This window comes from Megascapheus bottae, chromosome 13, assembly GCF_031878675.1.
Source record: "Megascapheus bottae isolate mThoBot1 chromosome 13, mThoBot2.hap1, whole genome shotgun sequence".
In the NCBI taxonomy this organism is placed as follows: domain Eukaryota; kingdom Metazoa; phylum Chordata; class Mammalia; order Rodentia; family Geomyidae; genus Megascapheus; species Megascapheus bottae.
Genome location: NC_143521.1, coordinates 41,580,479 through 41,593,782, shown reverse-complemented (window position 1 = coordinate 41,593,782; position 13,304 = coordinate 41,580,479). Strand labels below are relative to the sequence as shown.

At 34.9% G+C, this 13,304-nt stretch overlaps 1 pseudogene; it reads right to left on the bottom strand.

Moving 5' to 3' along the window:
- Nucleotides 1-9,599: 9,599 nt before the first annotated feature.
- Nucleotides 9,600-10,076, bottom strand: LOC150055889 (low molecular weight phosphotyrosine protein phosphatase pseudogene; annotated as a pseudogene).
- Nucleotides 10,077-13,304: the final 3,228 nt, after the last annotated feature.

Below are 13,304 nucleotides of genomic sequence, written 5' to 3'. Positions count from 1 at the left end.
AATTCAATGCTGAAGTAATTTCCTGAAAGTCATGTAATGTCTCTGTCATTTAAAAATATGTTATTGCCTATATCACTGCTCAAAGATAACCTGGCAGAAAAGTCCCCATAAGATTCTTATCTCCCATTAACCACTCAATAATTGGAAAGTGAAACTGTGGTTTGAAGGGGTAGCACACTAGATTTGAGCAAGAAGCAAGAAGAGGTAAGGGATAGCACCTCGGCCCTGAGTTCAAGTCCTGTGTTTGACAAAATCAGTGTCATATTTTATAATCTAAAAAAATTAAGAAAGGTTTTGACACTTTAAAGGCCATATCATCTTCTAAGAGAAAAAATATTGAGAATTATAGATTCTGAATCACACTGTGGATTAACTAGTGAAGTTAAAAAAGAATCAATAGCCGGGAGTTTGGCCTAGTGGTTAAAGTGCTTGCCTAGCATGCATGAAGACCTGGGTTCGATTCCTCGGTACCACATACATAGAAAAAAGCCGGAAGTGGTGCTGAGGCTCAAGTGGTAGAGCTCTAGCCTTGAGAAAGTCCAAGGACAGTGCTTAGGCCCTGAGCTCAATCCCAGGACTGGCAAAAAAAAAAAGAATCAATATACAATAAATAATATTCAGTCCTTAACCATGAAAGATTTGGTGGATGGTTAGGGGAATTTACAAGAAGACTTTGCTAAGCACAGGTAGGGAAATTGGTTTAAATAATTCTCAAAATTCAAGATCAAAGTTTTATATATGGCGTAATACATGTCCTTAAAACATTCTACTTTCATTATTTTAGATGTACAGTAAATTTGCGAAGGTTCTTAATATTTCTATCATTTATACTTTATTTCAACATTTCCTCTCTACCCAATGGTAGTCTTCATTTTTTTATGTTATTCCCTAATTGATATACTTAAATCTGGTTTCTTTTTATCATTCAGAGCTGTTCTGTGATCTTAAAAAATTCACCACTTAGCAACACCTATTTTCTTTTTCATTCAGCAGGTCAATGAAATTTCTCTCATGTCCATTCCAGCAGATTTCTTTGATTGTTCATCTTGTATGTTAAATGCATTCTTTCTAACAAATTTTCTCTACTCTCCAAGAAAGTAACAAAATTAGCCAATTGAGTCCTGTTATGCTCCAATTATGAAATTTCAACTGCCTCTTTACTTCATTACTTCAGTGATTTATTTCTCTTTCACTAACTTTAAAATGCATTTCCCATGAGGGATCTGCAAGGCTTTTCCTGTCCTTTTTTTCTCTTTGTACCGATTCCTTACACATCAGGAGGAAAGTCCTTAGATAACTTTTATACTTAGAAAGTTGTTTATTCATAAATAATCCTCTTACTACTACTCAGGTTATGGGGCTAAAATGTATCATATATTTCTCTTTCATTTTGCTGTCTTATTTTTCTAAGAATATATTACATTTTTGACAGCATGAAAGTACTTTAGACTTACTTTGAATCTCTCACACAATTAGATTTCTTTACTCTTCCACATCAATGAGACTTTCCTGACAGTTTCAAAAGGATCATATAAGATCTACGCTTTATTTTCATTTTCATCTTTAACTTCTCAAACTTCTCTTTATGAATTTACTCTGGTGATTGAATATCACCTGCCGCTTAAAGATTTCTTTTGCAAATTTTTAGCTTATTTTTTTAAACTATTGTTCTTGCTTGACCATCTTTTCCTTTCGTGTTTGCTGTCTTCTGTAATATTCTTTTGCAATCTTTATAATCTTAAATTGTTTCTTCATCATTCTTTACCTTTCTGTATTCTATTTTTGGTTGTGTATTGAATTCAACCACCATCAGATATCATCTTTATGCATTTTTGTTCACCTTGCCTTCTTGTTTCTATATGAAACCTACCATCTACATAGCAATATGAAAACAGCATAATGAAACTTAATAAAATTTTTAAAAAGTGAGATGAAAGTATTGAGGGTAAGCAAAAGCAAGCAAAGGGGTAAATTTGATGAATGTACATTATGTGTACATACTAAAACATCAACAATAAATTATTTATGTTAATCCGCATCAGTGAAAATGAAATAAAAATTATGTGACTACCTCTGGACTCAAAGATTTTGTAAAACCTGGAAATGTGTTTTGCTGCTGTGAATTCCACATGTTTAAAACTAATGATCTTTTTCATTAGCCAGTAATTTGCTTTTCATCTTCTGCAACAGAGTGAAAGCACTCAATGCATATAAAATGAAAGAATGCATGAACAAATGTGTTACCTAATGTGACAAGTGGAAATGTATTTGCTCATAAAGGAAGAAGAAAATGAGCATCATAATGGAAGAGAAATGATTTATCTGGATTGCCATAAATGGCCTAAAAGCAGTTCTAGAACAAATCAATGGTATGTAAAAAAATCACTGGGGATACAATATCAGACAAACTATACTCATGTTGTAAAGAAAAGTCTAGATTTGAATTCCTGAACTGAATAGTTCAAAGCCAACATTTGATTAGATAATATTAGATAATAATATCATTATTATTTGGAAGACATGGGAAATCTGAATTATCTGTTTCTAGCTTTTATTTAATACACTTTTAGGAAGCATATATTTCTTTCTCATTTTGATTGGTAGCATATTCACATGGGATGGCTATAGGTTTAAAGTTAATTCACCTCTGTAATCTATTAATTCAGGATACTAGGACTAGTATATAAAGATTCTGATGCCAGCACCAATCCTTTGTGCTTCTGAGGATATTTACTCAATTATATTGTCATATCAACAGTTGATGAGAGTTGAATTTTACTGGCACATTTTATATAGTAAAATATGAAATGAGGTAACTAAATATAAAGTTTCAACATCCCTTTTGTTTACAGTGTGAAACATTCTCAAATTTTATTCCTTTTTCATATTTGTTTTCTATCAGCAAAAGTATCTGGGGTATAGATTTTTCCCACCACAGATTTATTAAATTGATAAAAAGAAAATACAAATCAGTTCATGGTTCTGCAGGATTTTGTAGTGTAGCTTTGAAAATAGAAAATATAACATGCTAATATGGATCTATGTCATTTATATTTCTTTGTTCCAAGTAAACAGCAATATAACTTGTGAAAGACAATCTTTGACTAGAGAACACTAAGCTAAATAGTGTTTTCTATAAATAACTACACTTTTGAACAAGTCTGCAAACATTTCTGCTTTTATCAGAGATCCACATTCAATCTGACTAGCATCTCTTTGTTATTATTTCTCTAATTATTGGAGAAATAAAGCAGCTGAACAAGAGAACTTGTTGGATCCTTCTAGCTGTTACCTTCCCCAAGATTATCATATGTTACACTTCTAATTAAACTCCTTGATGCTAATTAAAAACGAGAAGAGAACAAGTGCCACTAGCTGAATCCAGGCTCCCTTCTTGTAAACTCAGTGAGTTATGCAAGGCCCATGCTTTTGAACTTACCTCTAATTAGAATTTCATTCTCACTCGCACCCTGTCACATGTACTTTATCATCAACTTCATAAACATAATTCCAGATAGGAGATCAGAAAATACCTATTGCCTCTAAAGTGTTCACAACACAAACCATTTTTCTTCAGTGCTGCTGTGTTCCCCCCAAATCCACAGTTTGACAGATGGTGTGATGCAGCGTGTAATTTGCCATGCTATGTCTATCAGCCTGTGGTAACCCTTAGGCATTTTATTTCTACAAGACACAGTGATTATGGCTAGGACAACATGTGGTGACCCATGAGAACATGATCATATTACTCCTGATTCTGCAAAAAAAAAATTAACACGTGGGTTTGTTATTAGCCCTTTCTAAGAAACCAGCAACTATTAAACTGCCATGTGTTCAACTGTGTGAGATTGCTTCTGGTTGGTTTGTTCTTTCTTCCATTAAATTTACTGGAGAATGTACTGCAGCAGTGTGAAATTGGAGGCCTGTCAATTAATCAGGAGCATCCCTGCTTCATGCACTAATAACTTCAACTCATATTTACAAGTTTTCATGTTCTCCCATACTATTAGAAGATCATTTTTCCATTTGATAGTCTCTATCACTTTTCTGTGGCATTGTATTTCACTTTTAATATGAGATATAGTTACAAGGCTTATATTTGTGGTGGGAATGTCATATACGGTAGAAATAGAGATGTGCAAGTACGAACATGCTGCATAAGCAACCATTAAGCAATTGTTTTTATTCTACCCCTCTGAAGAATATGCAGAATTTCAAGAGGATTCAAATCTCATTATGTAAAGATGATATAATGGCTGGACACTGGTGGCTAAGACTTAAAATTCTAGCTACTTATATGACTGATATCACAACCAATCTAGGCAAGAAAATCCATGAACTCTTACCTCCTTTAACAATTAAAAAAAGCAGAAATGAAATAGTAACTCAAAATGGTAAACCACTAACCTTGAGACCAATGCTGAAGGCTCAGAGTTCAAGTCCCAGGATCAGTACCCCTCACACACACTAAAGTAATTGTCTTATATTTAAAAATCAAATTTAGCATGCTGTTTCCTCTATTTTGAAAGTAAGGGCACATTTCCTCTTTACTGGGAGAAAGATCTATATAATAAAAGAACAATTAAGCCGCGTGTTTGGCCTAGTGGTAAAGTGCTTTAATAGCATACATGAAGACCTGGGTTCGATTCCCCAGTACCACGTACATAGAAAACCTGTGGCTCAAGTGATAAAGGCCTAGCCTTAAGAAAGCCCAAGGACAGTGCTCAGACCCTGGCTGTAAGCCCCAACACTGGCAAATAAATAAATAAATAAATAAATAATCAATTATTAGTAGATAGAAGCATCATGCATGCTGGATATTTGTCTGTGAGATGATTTTTTTTTCTTGATGGAAATGCAGCATATTATTAGAAATATATCTGATTCAAAGTGGCTTTCTCCCCATATTATTCATATGAGAAAAGTGGAAACTGAACAAATAACTTAAAGTAATTTTTATTCTTTAGCTGATCTTTGTTCAATCTCTGGAGAGTCAGATGAACTTGCTCAGATCTGCAATAACAATGCCAACTATTTTTAACCTCAGAAGTGAAAAGAAAGCTTCTAAATTTGAAATGCAGAAGACAGACAACAAAGCCTTGCCATGGTGGATTCAGTGGTCCATTGAAAATCTTTGCTTTTAAGTGCTCATTAAGTCTTACATGTAGAAAGTGATAGTGCATGTGATTTATACTGTGTTTCCCAGATAACTGAGGCTGGCAATCAATTTGACTGACAGCTGCTGGTTATTTGTATGTCTACTCTTGAGAAATATGTACTCAATTCCTTTAACTTTTTTTTCTCAGTCCTAGAGCTTGAAGTCAGAGCTTAGTGCTGTCCCTTAGCTTCTTTTGTTCAAGGCTAGTACTCTACCACATAAGCCACAGTGTCATTTCTAGTTCTTTCTGAGTGGCGTACTGGAGGTAAGTGTCTCACAGACTTTCCAGCCTGTGCTGGCATGGAACCAGTCCTTAGATTAGCTACTACATTAAGTCTGTATATTACTTTGAGATGCTTTAATAATGCTAAGTGTTTAAATACATGAGCTTAGATATTTTTCAACTTAGATCTATCTGCAGAAAATAGAAATTTTTATACTATTGGCAAGAATGTACTGAGATAATTCCATTAAATAACTGGGGTGAAATCAGAATTCACAACACAAAGTTAATTTCTAATAAAAAAATTCAACATACTAAATTAGCAAATACTTGCTATGTAAGAGTAAAAAGTCATACCCATATCAGAAAGAAAACTGTAAGGCATCTGAAAGAAATTAGTTATGTTGTTTTTGTGGTCCCTTAAGTAAAGTGCTTATTGAACAATTTCAAAATCAGTCTGTACAGTAAGTAAATGTATTTTTTCCTGTTATCTTTCTTTTAATGATTCATTGACTTATTTGTCAGGCTTTGAGGTTCTAGTTCTGCAGCGACATCTTATGGAGTTAATTTGCACAAGCATTTAATAATGTCTGGCAGAAGTGATCATTGTTCAAACAGATGATGAAAATAGGATACCTGGCTGTGCTTTGAAAGTGGAAGTAATTAAATTGGTGCTGTGAACAGTTTTCTTTTTTTTCCCCTCTGTTGTTGCTTATCTCAAATTTCCTTATCGTAGCAACTGCATAATTTCTGAGGCACTACAAAACACTTACTGAGATCTGACATTCTCATGACACACATCCAAGCAAGGACAGAAAGGAAGAATCAAGCTGCTGAATGGGGAGATGAAACAGGAGCTTAGGATCATTGTACAGCTGGTACTGTTGGCAAGAGTTTCCCCTTCTACATAAATTGAGCAGTGGAAAATGTTACTATCAGTGCTGTTCATCAATGACAATCTCCAGGAGGGAAGAAGAAGAACAAGAAGAAAAAAAAGGAAACAAGTCTTTGAGAAATAAACTGTTTCATTCCCTTTAGTGCACCAACTTAGCTATGTGTTCTTTCAAGTGCGTTCTTCTGTCTGAAGTGAAGGTAGTGTTTACGCTGAAAAGGCAGAAAATGATTTTATTTCCATGTTTTAGTGATTAAGTCCCTGTACCAAGAGGTTTATAGACTCTATTTTGCAAACTGATTGGAAAAAATGCTATAATTTATCAATGACCTTTACATCTTCTCAAAGCTAATCATTTCTACTTTGTTTAGTTTCTTATTTACCAAAATAGGATATGCTAAGGAGAGACAACTCACTTGTAGTTAAAATTTCTTTACATAGTAGGATTTTACTCAATACTGTTTGGTATATATCAAATAAGTTTGAAAATCACTAACAAGGAACAATGCACGTATTGGACAGCAACTGTTATCAAGTATATGTAACTTGGAATTCTATCAAAATTTGTTAGTATGACAAACCAGTTTTGTTAAGCACTGTATTCTACCTAGATAAAGAAAGAAATTCCATTACATGCCTCTGCCTACATATACATGATAGTTCTTTTATGCATTTGATACTTTGTAAGCAAAGAGTATTTTGAATTGTTGTCTATTAACTATGATTTAGCTCACATATGAAGTTTGCATTAATTATGACTATACCTTAATGGCTTTATATATTTTAGTATGTAAAATTAATATGCTAAGAATATGAATGGATTTTAAAATATGAAAATAAGTATATTTAAAGATAAACTTACTGTATTTTTACATATAGTGTGGGAAAATATGAATGTCACTCATCATTTTCCTGTCATATCAATTAGAAAAGAAATGACCACATGACTTAAAATTTCATTATGCATTGAGAGATACATAGATGGTAGTTCCTTTTAATGACAACTTTTGCTAGGCATAGTGGCAAACATCTAAAATACTTATAGCTGGGCCGGGAGTTTGGCTTAGTTGTAGAGTGCTTACCTAGCATGCACGAATACCCGGGTTCAATTCCTCAGTACCACATACATAGAAAAAAGCTGGAAGTGGTGCTGAGGATCAAGTGGTAGAGCTCCATCCTTAAAAAAGTCCAAGGACAGTGCTCAAGCCCTGAGCCTACGCCCAAGACCGGCAAAAAAAAAATACTTATAAGCTGAAAAGTTTAGGCAAGAGGATCATCGATTCAATGAAAACATGAACTACAAAAGATCCCAAAGACTAGTATATTAATTATGCTGAATGATAATAATGAGTGAATAATTTAGTTACATATTTCTGGATTTACTAGTGATAGAAAAAAGTATAAGTTGGACTGTTTATGATAAGAATATCATGACTTTAATTGTTTATTTTATTGTCAGGGTGATATATAAAGGTTTTACAGTTACATTCATAAGATAATAAGTACATTACTTCTTAAACATTGTTATCCCTTCCCATGTTTCTCCCACTTTCCTTTCCCCCACCCCCTCCCAAGTTGTAAATTTCATTTCCAGCCTACTGTCTTGAAACTGCTACATGACTTTTAAGTAAACATTCTTAGGTCATTATCCAAGCAAGGGTAAGAAACAGTGATTTGGAACCTGAGTTTAGGAGATAGCGAAGAACACAGGTATGAGTATACATTGAAGAGCAATGTTAACATGAAATTTACTGTAGCAAATGTCTACTGGATATATTATAGAAAAACACATCTATAACAACCATAGCTCATCTAGAAAGTTATCATAGACATTGAATGCTTATGTCAATATAATAGACATATATCATATTTGTAGATATACCAAAACATTACTTCTGTAGTTTGAAGATAATTTTCTAAAAGGTTAACTTCAGTTAGATTCAGTATCTCACTATGAGGAAACTGACTCAAGTCTTCCAATGTGAAGGAAACTATTAGAAGAAATAGAACAACATATGGTGATAACAATGTTTCTATACTTAATGAAACAAATCTACCTGGGTGGTAACTGAAAACAAATGGGCATAGGTCAACAAGATGATAATAAATAAGCATTTTGATTTAAAATGTATAAATGTCTAAAGATGGGTTCTAGGGAATAAGGTAATTTATTCCACCTACTTTAAAATTCAGTATATAATGAGGATATGATCATTTTAAAAATCATGAGAAAATATTTTAAGAGAAAACTAGGAAATATTCAAGGAATATATATGATCACTTGAAGAAAAGCATGTATTTCAACTAGGTTCAGAAAAGTCACTTAGATTTATTCATTTTTTTATAATATATAACTCCACAGTTTATTTTGAAAACAATGTTTTCTGAAATATGATTTGAGGTGAGCTAACTGATGGTACACTTAACTTACCTGTTTGCCTGGAAGTTATTAAATACTGATGAAGTAATTATTACTAACATACCATTACAGCACACCAACATAACAGAAATCTGCAATTTTTAAAGCTTTTCACATCTGGTCAACTTTTGTTGGACATGTGAGTATATAGAAAACATACTCTCTACTGATGAAAGGTTACCTGCATACAAATGTACTTCCAGTGTAGAATTCAATTTTTAAAGGCAACGTGGTTCAAATCAGAGCAAATAAGCTGATTCCCATGAAATAAACTAGATACAAAGCAACAAGTAGTAAAACTGCTAAAGATTTATTGCACCAATTTTCCTTATTCTGGGTTGTTACTCTGTATTTTGAGGCAAGTTATAGCCCAGCCTGGAAATGCACTTATGATCCTCCTGCCTCAGCCTCTCCAGTGCTGGATTTATAGGCACTGCCATGCCTTGCTTCTATCTTAAAACATACAAGTATACACTGCGAGTAGACTGAGCTAAAACATGTCTCAGGTAGACAAGGGAGCTGTTATTAGTAGAGTTACTGTGACTCTGAAGAAGCACAGGTCAGCCAGGTACAAGGTGAGGAGCCGCACTGAGCAGTGCTAGGCATGCAACATGCCAGGTAGACTGCACCCCTCAGGTCATTATGACTTCACTGGGTTGTATTTTGTTCTTACATATTTACTTGTTCCACCGATTTGTAATCAGAAGTTCCATTAGTCAAGTAACTTCCCCAAACTAAAGCCTTTTATTCTTGGGTAAATAAAACTAATTGTCACCCACAATTACTTTTAAGATAAGAAAGAGTAAGTCAGCTGAAGTAACCACAGGGGCTGGGGCTAAGGAAAGTCATTACACTTAGGCGCAGGACTAGTGGGCGAGTCACTGGGTTGGCTGCAGGCAGGGCTAGTCTAGTGAACCTTCTCTAGGAAGGCCCTGCAGCACCAGAGGCACTGCTGGTACACCAGCTCCAAGTCGGAGTTGTTTCAGTAATAGGAATCTTCAATAATGAGTTGTTTTTGTGATCATAGCTTCCCCAGTGGATGGATTTTAGCTTTGCAGCTTTTAACTTGATTACTTTTTCTATTCAGATCTCTCAGATTGCTTTCATCCATACACAGTATGTAATCAAATGTAGCCAAGTCTTCTTTGGTAACCTGTCGGGCAGTGTGGCTCATGGGGATGCCATGCTTTCTCATGCAGCTCTGCCCTCGATAGTCAGGGGGGGTTCCCAATTCATACGTGGATGAGGCCGCATTGTCTATCCTCCAGTGATCTGAAACATTTTGGTCAGCTACAAGTTTTCTGAAAATTGCTTCTGCAATGGGTGACCAGCAAATGTTACCCAGACACAACAATAGCATGAACATAGGGCTGTGCTCCACCATCTTCCCGGGTGGTCCCTGGCGCCTCAAGACTGTGTCGGCACGAGATTTATTCACTTTTTTGGAAAATTTATATGGAATTGAGGCAGCTGTAAGAATTACAGCATTTTCTATGCCAAAAAAATTTTGAATTCAAATAGCAAATCACTTGGAAGCAAGAATCATAAACTAATGTCATAATATTCTGTTTCTAATTGGTTAATTTTATAATAGCAGTTTTATATCTATTCTTCTGAAATGAATCATCAGTGATAAAGAAAAATAAAAAGATCTCCTAGCTGAAAATAGTACCTTTTATTTTATTATGTAACTTAAGTATACTCTGGTTCTTGTTTGAAACAATGACCTCTCAACAGAGAATATGTTGCTTTGTAATGCATAAATATATATTTATATCACTATTATTTAGATGATGTTAGAAGGACAACTTCCTTTTCATTTCATCTTGTCAGAATCTGCTTTCCTAATGCTTTTAAAATTGATGTCTATGGTAGCTAACAAATTCTCATTTAGTCTGGTAAATATTTAGCAAATTTTTCCACACACAATAAATATCAGCAAGTATGTTTACTTCAACCAAGTCTAGAGAACTCTTACCTTCAAAAACCATGGAACATTTCTCACTAGATCAGAATAAGCTGCCCATAATTGTGAAATACCACATACCAATATTAACACAAGTACTGATAAGACTAGCTATGATTATATTTACAATGCATGCAATTTCACAGAATACATTTTCTTACTGATAGAGCTGAGAAAATAAAACTTAAAATTTTTACCCAATTATTCACAAATATTCAGTCCTCATGGGGTATGAGCCTCCAGTTCAAATTAGTTAATCCTCTCATTTGATTTTAGTGATTATTGCTACCTGGCAAAAACCCCATTTAATTATATTCAGAGAAACATAACATCAGAACTTTAAATTTTCTCTATAATTTCATATTGGTAGTGATTGAAAAGAAAAATTAAGCATTTTAAGTGAGATGAAAAATTTCATGGAGATAATCAAATAGAAATTAAAGGTAAGAGGCTATCAATAATGTTCAAATAAAGGTGACAAGAGTCATGATGCTTCAATCAACATATCCCAGTGACTTTAAAAATGGTAATAGGGAAAAGAAAAAATTTTGATTGACTGGAATCAGTAAAAAGAAGCACATATTCCATAGTAAACACACACACACAGAGGCTACAACACTTTGAAAGTAAAGATCCATAAAGAAATGGAGAGACCTAGAAAACAATAAGTGAAGCCAGGCCCAAAGAAAAGTGGGCTGCATGTTTTCCTTCATTTGTAATAACTAGAATACACATAGGGTATTCAAACCAGGGGATCACAATACTCCAATTGCTAAGTGCATAGGACCATACATAATGGAGCATATCAAGATGAATGCCAGAATTGGAAATAAAATTGTTGTGTTCTGTATGCAGTTATTCGTTGTTTTTTTCTCTGATTTCTTCTTCTCTACCATTTGTCATATCTATATGACATATATAGATAGAGATATAGACATATATGTTTATCCCATCCACAGAAGGGAAAGGAAACAGCAGAGCAAAGGATGAACTAATTCAGCAATGATATTCACTTGACACTCTGCTGGAAATGAACTACGTAACATTGATTTGGGGAGAGATATAAGGAGAGGTGAGCAGGAAAAAAATGAGAGAGGGAGTAACAGTGTTTAAAAGAAATGTACTCATTACCTTACTTATGTAACTGTAACCCCTGTGCATATCATCTCAAAACAGATAGGAAGGAAGGAAGGAAGGAAGGAAGGAAGGAAGGAAGGAAGGAAGGAAGGAAGGAAGGAAGGAAGGAAGGAAGATAGGACCATATATAACACCCTGGAATAAAAGATTAAATACTACTCTAATAAGTGGATATGCAGAAGTCCAAAATTATGTAATTGTTGCTTATGACAGAAGAAAAAAAGTCAGTTTGAACTACAAGAGAGAGGAAAATAGAATGAAATACTGAAATGATATTAGAGTATTGTGGGGAACCGGATGGCACCTGTTTCCTGCCTCGCTCCTTGTAACTTATTTGGTATGTGAGTGCGAGGCCTTTACTCGTTACTAAGTATCAAGTTGCTCTTCAGTCTGCGCATGACGAAAAAGGGCGTGACCAATCCCCAGTCTCAAAACGGCCTTAGCAACAGAGTAGCCAATGGTAGAGAGCCCCTTGTTCCTTGGGCTTATATAAGCAGCTGCATTTCCCTGCCCAGGGCCCCTCTGCTTCAGCTCTCCCCTCAATCAAGTGGCTCTTCAATAAAGCGTGATACGAGAAGGATCCTCGGGTGGTGTCCGTTCTTCCCTGCTGGTCAGGGGTGTCGGGCGCCGCAGAGTATAATAAGAATAAGTAGTTCTTGAAACTGTCAGCTCTTCCATTAAAAGATGGGCCAAAGCCTTAAGGAGAGACTTCTCTGAAGAAGAAATGAGAATGGACTATAGACACATGAAGAAATGCTTGACATCTGGGGCCATAAAAGAAATGCAAGTCAAAACAACTCTGAGATTCCACCTCACTCCAGTTAGAATGGCCAGGATCAAGAAATCTAAGAACAACAGATGCTGGAGGGGATGTGGCCAGGAGGAATCACTAGTACATTGCTGGTGGGAGTATAATTCAACCACTATGAAAAGCAGTATGGCGGTTCCTCAAAAGACAAAGAGCTTCCCTATCATCCAGCAATTCCACTACTTGGCATTTACCCAAATGTCCAGAAACGAGGACATATTAAACCCACTAGCACAACAATGTTCATTGAAGCACTATTTACCACAGCAAAGATATGGAACCAATCCAGACGCCCCTCAGTCAAGATTGGATCAACAAAATGTGGTATTTATATACAATGCAATTTTATGCTGCCATCAGAAAGAATGACACTGCCCAGTTTGTAAGGAAATTGAAAAACTTAGAAAAAAATCATATTATATGAAGATGAAATAAGCCATACCCAAAGAAACATAGGCTCAATGGTTTCCCTCATTTGTAATAATTAATACAAACCTTGGATCTCCTAGCAGAGGATTACAATAGCTCAAAATTTAGATACACAAGGCCATATGGGATGAGGCTAAATGAAAGAAACAAGAGCCATGTAATGTGTGATTGTTGTTCTTAATGCACTAGGTTATTTTCATCTCTTATGTTGTCCCTTGGTTATACTAATATTGGTACATTATCTTACCATCTTATCTGGTATATTGTATATA